This window comes from Micromys minutus, assembly GCF_963924665.1.
Source record: "Micromys minutus genome assembly, chromosome: 4".
Classification (NCBI taxonomy): domain Eukaryota; kingdom Metazoa; phylum Chordata; class Mammalia; order Rodentia; family Muridae; genus Micromys; species Micromys minutus.
The window spans coordinates 18,734,049-18,744,239 of NC_137973.1; positions in this window are offsets into that span (position 1 = coordinate 18,734,049).

A 10,191-nucleotide genomic window follows, 5' to 3' on the forward strand; every position below is an offset into this window, starting at 1 on the left:
AGAAAACAAAGGAACAGAACACACTCTCAACCGAGAAAGGACTACATATCAACATTAGCATAAAAATCACCCAAAGCCAACATATCTAAACACTCACACAAAAACAAAACCAGTATCAGTATAGGCAAGACAATATGTCTCCTCCAGTACACAGTAACTCTACTACAGTAGGCTCTGAGAAATTTAGCATAGTAGAAGAACAAGATGAGAAAATCAATTTTCTTATTTAGAATGTTCAAGAACTTTGGAGAAGTTGTGAATAAACTCCTTAATGAAATCTTTGAAATAATAACCAAAAGAAACAAAACAATACAAAAAAAAAACCAGTGAAATGAAAATAATTGAAGATATGGAAGTAGAAGCAGATTCACAACCTAAGATAAATCTGGAAATGAAAAGTCAGGAAGTGAAATAAAAATTTCAGAGGTAAGAGTCAACAAAAGAATACAAGACATTGAAAAAGAATCCCAAGCACCGAAGACAGAAGAAATGAATACAACAGTAAAATATAATGTGTATATATATATATATATATACATATATATATATATGTATGTATATATATATATGTATGTATATATATATACACACACACACACACACACACACACACACACACATATATATATATAATCTAGTCATAAATCATCAAGTAAATCTGGGACAATATGAAAAGACAAGACAAAATTTATGAATAAGAAATAGAGAAATAGAGGAAGAAGAAATCCATAGTAAAGCATAGAACTTATTTTTAACAAAATGATAAAAGAAAAATTCTCTAACCTAAAAATGGTAACTACAAGATACAAAAAGCATTAAAAACACCAAGTAGATTGTACTAGAAAATAATTTTTCACAAGACATAATACTTAAAACACTAAATACATAAAACAATGAGAGAAAGTTAAGAGCTGCAAGGAAAATTTCTCAGCAACATATAAAGCCAGACCCATTAGAATAACAACTGACTATTCATTGGAGACTCTGGAAGTCAGAAGGACTAGAATGAATGTGCTACAAAACCCAAGAAACCACAAATACTAGCCCAGGTAATATCCTCAGCAAAACTTTCAATCACAATAGATAGGGAAAAAATGATAAGACTAAATTACAGCAATATCTAGCTACAAATCCATCTGTACCAAAGGAGCTAAGGAGCTAAAATGATAATTTTTACTTTACGAGATTAATCATAGCCAGGAAAACCATGAAAGAAATAATCCTAGAGCAGCAACACAAAAGAGGATGCAAACAACAACAATAACAAAAAAAGCAAACCATTTGCACACACACACACACACACACACACACATACACACACATACACACACACACACACACACACACACACACACACACACACACCCTCACACACATGTACACAATATCTAAGTAACAGGAATTAACAATCACTTTTCATTGATAATTCTATACATCATGGACTCAATTCTTTAATTAAAAGACAGAGGTTAAATTCAAATTTATTTAATAAATTCGAATTTATTTAAATTTGTAAACTATATTCAAATGACAAACAGACTAAGAAATAATACGTTTCATAGTAGCCTCGAAAAAATTTTTTGCATTATCCCTAACCATGCAAATGACAGGCTTTTATAATAAAACTATTAGACACTGTAGAAAGCAACTGAAGAAGATATGAAAAGACAGAAAATTTCTTATCCATATCGATCAGTATCAATATGGTAAAAATGCACATCCTAATAAAATCAGTTTACAGATTTAACACAATCCCCATCAAAATACCAACACAATTCTTCAAAAAAAAAAAGAGGAAAAAAAATTCAGCTTCATAGGAAAGCACACATACACAAACACACAAATGCACAATAAATAAATAAGTACAATTGTTAAAACAACCTCTGTTAGTGTAATTATACCTAAATTCAAGCTTTACTATGGAGCTATAGTAATAAAAAGTCATGGTATTAGCATGGAAATAATCCCATTGCTCAAAGGAATTGAATTAGAAACCCAGATATTAAGCCACACACTTACAAGCACCTGATTTTTGACAAAGGCAGAGGTACATACCGCATAAAAGACAAGAACTTCAACAAATAGATTAGTTAGTATTAATCACCCTTTTCAAAATTCAACTTTAAAATACATCAAGGACCTCAATCCAAGGCCAGATACTCTGAGTTGGATAGAAGAGAAAGGATAGAATTGAAAATGGAGAATACTGCTGAACTCATGGACACAGGAAAAGACTTTCTAGAACAGGACACCAAGAGTATAAGCTCTTACAATAATTAATAAATGTGACCTCATGAAGGCCTGTGACTGATGAAGGACAGCATCATTGGGTCAAAGATACAGCTACAGGATGGTAAGGATCTATGACAATCACAATAGATGGTTAACACGTAAAATATATAACAAACAAAAACAACTGTGTATCAAAAACATATATGAATCACAAACAGCTAAGGAACACTGAAATGTTCAATATTGTTAGTCATCAGGGAAATCAGGGAAATGTAAGTAAAAATTGTTTTGAGATTTCACTGTACAACAGAACAGACAAAATGGTCAGCTATGGAAATTAGTGTGGTAGTTCCTCAGGAAGATAGGAATGGATTGAGTTCAAGATCCAGAAACATCAGTCTTGAGAGAATTTCCTACTGCAAAGACACTTATTCATCCATGTTAGTTGCTGTTCTATCCACTGTAGCCAGGAATTGGAAGCAGCCTTATACATCTGCCAGCAGATGAACAGACAAAAAATGTACTACATTGCACTGTGGAATATACTCAGATATTTTTAAAAGGTTGAGATTATGAAATTCATAGGTACATGGATAGAGATAGAAAAAAGCAACCTTCTTTTCCCAGCCTGCCAAAAACAAATACAAACAGAAACAAACAGAAAGCAATTATGACATGCATTCTCTTTTATGTGGATGTTATTCTGAGAGACATTCCTTAGCCTGTATAACCACAGAGTGCTTCCTTCAGTGTTCTATGGCCGAAAAGAAACCCCATGACTATTGCAACTCATTAAAAATAGAAAAATTGGGGCTGGCTTGCAGTTTCAGAGGTTTACTCCATTATCTTCATGGTAGAAGCATTGTAGCATGCAGGCAGACAGTGCTGGAGATGATGCTTTTGAGAGTTCTACATCCAGATTAGCAGGCAGCAGAGGAGAGGGGGGCTAGGGAGGGAGGGAGAGAGGGGTGGGGTGGGAAAGGGAGGAGAGGGGAGCAAAGGAGGGAGGGAGGGGAGGAGGAGGGGAAGGAAATAGGAGGGGAGGGAAAGTGTAGATAGACAGACAGACAGACACTGGGCTTGATTTAAACATTTAATATCCCAAAACCCACACCCAGTGTCACATTTCCACCAGCAATGTGACAGCTACTCCAACATGGCCACAGTCCTAATCTTTGTCATGTAATGTCATACCCTAAGGAATTCAAATCTGTGAGCCAAAGGGAGCCATTCTTACTCACACTACCACACAGAAGCTAGGACCAGAGTGAGAAACTGGGGCTGGGGGAGGATTTCTGAGGAAGAGTAAATAGAATAGACAGTTATAGAGGGAGAGAGCAGAATAAGCTAGAACAAGTGGGGTGAACAGAGATTGGTGGGAAGAGAAGGGTAAGGGAGAAAATACAGGAGGGACAGCTAAAATTAAGGGCTATATGAGCCAGCATATGTATTTATATTTATGCATTTATATGTATGTTTGTGTGTTTATATTTGTATATATGTGAATAGGTGTATGCATGTATATATGTGTATATATGTTGCCTGAATCCCTCATTTGCCTGGCATCTCTCTTGTGGGCAGAGCTTGAGTAGGCAAAGAAATAAAAAAAAAAAAAAAAAAAAAAACAGCTCAGACTCAAGGAACAGGTGAGAATGCAGCAGTAAAGCAGTAATCTCAATTATTAATTCTTCAGGTGTGCCCTTTATGCCCCCTACCTGTGTCCAATTGGTCTCAAGCAATTGTGTCCTCCAAGTAACTGTCATCTAGCAGATGCTCAGTCCCACAAGGCAAACAGTCGAAGAGCAAGAGCCTTCCTTCTTCCTATGTCCTTATGTATGTCTCCAACAGAAGGTGTGTCCCAGAGTAAAGGTGTGCACCACCACACCTATATCTGGAATTTGCTTTGTTCCAGATGACCTTGAGCTCGGACATCTCCTTGCCTTAGTGTCCTAAGATCCATAGCCTCTGTGCCTCAAGATCAAGGTCAAAGGTGAGCCCCCAATTCTGGATTTATTCCTGATATAGTCAAGTTGACAACCAGGAATAGTCACTACAAGTAGGTTACATTTAATTAGTTGTTGACAAAAAGGGGCTCCATGGAAACCCTAAGCAACCCAGACTATTGCCAAAGCTATGGGTTTCTCCCAAAACCTGGGGTAAGGCTTTATTGCTAAAGATAACACATACATAATTTAATGAACACAGAAAAGTGAAGCTGGTGCCTAACTCGAGCCCTTTCCCCTTACTGCTGGAAGGCATGCAGCTCACTACCAACGGAAAATTATAAACAACAACCTAGCTATAACTTCTGTGGTATACAGTGGTGGATACTCTGAAGGATACACTGGTGTAATCCTGAGAAAAAAGGTTCTAAGAGTAACCAACCACAATCTGATTAAAATTAAGACCCCCTCCATGATATGGAACCCATATCTGACATGGTTCAAGTGGTCAAGAATCTAAAATGAAATAAGCCAAGAACCTATGGGTAATGAAATATTAATGTTCTGCTAAAAACATGCAGTAACATCATGACTCTATTAGTGGCATTCTGGTACACTCATAGATCAGTACCTTTCTCAGCCATCCTCAGAGAAGCTTCTATTTTCAGTGGATGCAGTACATGAGAACATAGACCCAGACAACTGGACATTTGTGGAGGGTGAGAGAACTTGAAACACTTAGTCCAAATGGTCTATCTTTATCAAATCTCTCCTATCAGGACTCATGCAAGAGGATGCAGAAAGATCCTACCGCCATTGCAAGTCACCAAAGAAATAGTGGCTTCCATAGATAACAGAACTGACACACATATATATTCACAGAGATGTGGCAGTGTCCAAATCAGATGAATTGGTCCCAATACTGAGAGGGGAAATGGACACAATATAATCTCCCAACCCTGAGAAGCTAGTTCCAATTGACCAGTGACTTCTAAACACCGTGATGACTCAAATGATGGTTAACAATTTATTTCTTAGCCAGCATTTTTAGTCCAGGGTATACATCAAATTAACAGAACATATGAAATACCTTAATGCCTATCGAAGTTCCAACATAGAACATTCATAAGGAAGTCTTTGGAGAGGGAAACACAGCACTCATTTTTAAAAGTACTTTGTGGGATTTTAATGCTCAAACAGGGCAGCAGCAAGTCATTTGCCTAAGCAGTGAGCTAAAGTTTCAGGATGTCTCATCGTCTGCCTTCTCAACTGGGAACAATTTTGCTTCTTTAGGAAATGCTTAACTCAACCTGGGGATGTGTCCCATGTCACGTTTTGGGCATGCCTTGGGTTAGTCCTAGGTTGTTAATAAGCATTTTTCAATTCACTGCTTACCATAGGAAAAAAATATCTGTACTCAAATGCCTGTGGTGCCAAAAATACACATTTATTTGAGATACAGTTTCCTTAAGCTCATGTTCCAGGAAACTGAAATCATGCCCATTTTTATATAGTCATTTTTAAAGTTTACCACTCTGTAGACTCCAAGGGATATAGGAAGGATCTCCCCTGCCCTTACTAATTTTTCTTTTCCTAAGGCTATTTGCCATCCCTTTTGCCAGTTTGCAAATAGATGGATAAGTGTTTAGTCCATTCAGTAGCTAATTAAGTCACTACTTTTGTGTGTTTACCTTTTACTTGTGAGTTTCCAATTCAACTTGATTATTCTAGTAAATAATAACTGGCCATCACAGGGAGAATGCCATGTAATCAGTAACCTGAGATATAGACAGCTGAATTTGCGATAGGCAAGTAGTTGCTTTTCTTGTCTAACTTAATTTTAATTTTACTTACAAGGTCATTTTCACAAGAAAGTAAAATTCTATACTGAAACAGCTGTATAATTATTAAAACTTATGAATCTTTTAAATTAACAAGCCTAAGAAAACTTAATGAATTTCAAGCCATCTTGGGGAACTGCAGCTGATGAGAGATTTGGTATTTGAAGGACCGGTAAAGGTTGAAAGTTGAGAATGCTTTTCCTTGTGGAAAAGAATGGATGCCTCTCAAGTGTCCCTACTGAAAATGGCCCAAACAGGAGGACAAAGTTGGAGACTGGAACTCTGCTAACAAAGTAGGATGTGATAAAGAAACCGAAGACTAAATCCCAAGGTAAATACAAAGGTCGTTTTACATCTCCTGCTATTAACTTGGCTGAGTGTGTGTACACTTTAGTAATCAAAGGATTTGTTTCACAGGAAGATAAAGGGGTAACTTTAGGTGTTGGTATATTTATTTTATTCCTGATTGATTGTAGGTGCTTTTCCAAGTCTTTATCAAATTTCTTCTTGGTTAAGGTAATCTTGTTCCACTTTTTGCCGAAATGCAAACTGTAGATGTGAAGGTTCTGATTGTTGCTTAGAAGCTCTTGGTAATTCAGGTTACCCAGAACTTCCATGAAGTCAGAGAGGTGCGCATAAAATCTCAGACTAGCATCAGCTTACCCGTCACACCCATTCAATAAGCTCAGGGACATTTAACTGGTACCTAGCTATGTTTAGCACAAACTCCAGAGACAGCTTCTTTTCATAAACATTTTCAGTTTTACATAATTATTGCCCAATTCTCATAACTGCTTTTGCCTTGCACTTTTGAGTTGAACTTTGCTGAGGCTGGAGACCTGCCCTGAACTCCAGCCCAAAATAATAGCTTTTGCCAGCAGCTCCCTGATCCTTATACCACAGCTTCTGGTCTGCAGAGACTCCAGCTGAGCAGAGCTAGGTAAGTGCAAATGTTAAGAATCAACACATGCTTCCCAAGTGAGAGGCAGAGGGAGATCTAAAGAGGTGTAGGGTGTGGTTAAGAGTGGATACCAATTGAAAAGCTTCTTCTCTGGGTCACAAAATAATAAGTCTGCTTTCATGGTTTGGTCCTGAATGAAAACAACAACAACAAAAAACAGAAGTAAAATATTCACAGTGATGCAAGCTGACTTCAAAAGTCAGGAAGGTTTTGTCTTTTACCATTTCCCAAATTGGCACACTTTTGGAAATGATGTTCAAGGCAACTCATAGAGGAATGGGAAAAGCAGCTCCCCTTCTCTGAAAGAATAATACCACCTAGTTTCTATTTCCAGTACATGCTTACTCTTCCCCTTCAGAAAGTAGATGTACAGAAAAATAAATATGTTCTACATCATAATTTGTTACTCATTTTGAGGTAACAGAAGTCTGTAACAATGAATGACAAAGGTTCTGATAACAGTGGCTGAGTCTAACCCATAAAGTATTCCATTAGCTCTGTGAAATGTGAAGTGATCCAAAGGAAGTTGACTAAAATATTCCTCATTTTATGCTACCAGGTTATTTACTATCAGGATAACCAGATCTGTAGAAGCCAGCAGAAAAAATGAGGTTGGAGTTTGGTGCAAATCTTATGCCCTCTTCCAAACGATTTAGAATATTGGTTCATAAAATCATGCAGCCAAAATCAACAGATAAAGAAACATATATGAAAATAGATTGCTAGAGATCTTCCTTCCACAGCCACACTAGAAAAGATGAAGTAGTTAGTGAGAAAACAGACTTCACAGTAGAAAATTTGGGGACAGCATTATCTCTCAATAATGCTGAGCCTGATACAGGAAGAGATCACTCAGTTCCAAGGACCGAATTTCATAGAAAACCCAGCTAATATTTAGGGAATTATTGTTGTTATGGAATAATGGATTCCTCCAGCTCCTTATTGGCATCTTTTACACTTCTGGTTTCTGTTTTTATCCCACTTACTCCTTCATGCTACTTTCAAATGTCCTATCTCAGTGTTCAGTAATCACTGCTGTAAAGACAATAGGTCATAACATTAAAGTAACAAATATACTTATTAGGATATTGTTCACATACATATTTATCATGTAAAATTTCAAAAACATTCTATTTTGACTACTTCTAAATAAAATCATTTTCTCTTAAGATGCTTGCATTTCGAAAAATAAGCTGCTGAGTTCATCTCTTGTGCAATCTTGATTGCTGAATACGATAAGTAAATCAGTGCCTTCACCTAAAAGTTCTCTTCAATATAACCATTTCTGATAGTAGTCTATAATTTCCTGTACAGTTTCTGCAGGAACCCATGGTAGGGAGAACAGCAAACAAAAACACGACTCAAGAAAATTATGTCTGAGAAAAGCACAGCGACATGATCACTGGACTTGTGAGACTATTCAGGACAGGTTTAGAAAGTATCACACATCACCATGAGATAAATGAACATTGGCCCAACTACAATACAACTAAAAATCAGGACATATGATGCAATGGCATATGAACAATCAAACAGACGGTATGTACCACGTTTATTTTTCCTTTCTTCCTTGTTGAAATAGGTTTACACTAGCCAGACACAGTTGCTCACATCTTGAGTCATGCTGAGCAGAATACTGCCAATACAAGAGTATAAACAACAGAAACTGACCTTGATCAGGCGATGGGATTGACATAGTAATGAAAAGTGTCTTTAACTAAAGCTGAGATCCAGATGGACACCCCGCTGTGTTGTCCCCAACATCAAAGATGCCCTAACACCAATGCTCTTTAAACTATGTGAAAAACAGAGTGGGGAGAAATGTAACCAAACTACTAAGGCAGTGTTACTCTCATAACATACTAGATAGTGGCCCAATTGAGAAAGAAAATTATAAACTGGTGATCTTGGATCCAACAATCAGTATTTCTCAATAAAATACTGGCAAGCTAAATTTAACAGCCCATCATAAAAAGATCACTAGCCGTGACCAGCTTGCCTCCATTTCAGGGATCCAAGGATGGTTTAAAACCTACAAATCAATGATTGTAACACCACACCCATCATAGACTAATGAATTCAATTCCTATGCTCCCATCTAAGGCTACAGGAAAGAGCTTTGACAGCTCAGCAACACTCTTAAAGTAACTCTGAAAGGGGCTGGAGCAATGGTCAACTTTTAAGAGTGTTCTTGCAATACCAGAGTATGGTTTCTAGCATCCATATTAGTCAACATACCACCAATAACTCCTACTCCAGATGATCTGAGCCCTTTCATTCCTCTACAGACATCTGCACTCATGTGCACATACCTACGTACATCTCCTCATGAATACACATACGCATAGTAAGTTTTTAAAGTAAATACACCCTTTAAGCCAAACACCCAAAGAACCTAGGAACAAATAGGACATACATAAACATAATAGAGACTACATATATTAAACCTATAGCCAGTATTAAACTAAAGAAAAACAAAAATATACTGTTAACATCAAGAATGGGAAAAGAGTGCCTGTTTTCTCCATTCTTTCATGTAGATTAGAATTTTTACTGTTAACGATAAAAAATCTTACTCTTAGTTACTTTTGCCATATGCCTTCTTGTCTCCGATAACATTTCAGAGTGAAATACTAGAATTCTGCTGCTTCTCAGTATTTTTCTCTGCAGAACTTAAAATTCTGCTGCACAGCACTGCTATCTGATGGTGCGTTACATTTAACCTTGTCTAAATATTTCTAAAAATAATCCCGCAGAATCAAAGCATCATTTCTTAGGTGGTAAATCTGAAACCATTCATGTCAATGGACTCTTTTCTATGACATAATATGCTTAGTTAATAAAAGCACTGCCCCAGAAACAACTCACAGACTGTATGAAGTCCAAGAAATAAAGAAAACAAAACAAAACAATAAAATCTTTACACAACAAGAAAACTTTGACTATTTCCATGTTACATTTTGTTTTACATGTACTTTATGCTCATTGTAACTATTAAGTTTTCAATGCATACTATCAAACCTTTAAAAAAATCAAGTACTGACTAAAAAATATATTCATACAGTTTTATGTAAAAATTATTTTAAAATCTGAAAAAGTACTGACAAAAACGTATTGTATAATTTTATGCAAAAAATGCTTAAAATCTGTACATTTATCTTTGTTTTGTAAAATAAAGTTGTTTAAAAAAAATAAATTTCTCAAAAATTGGGAA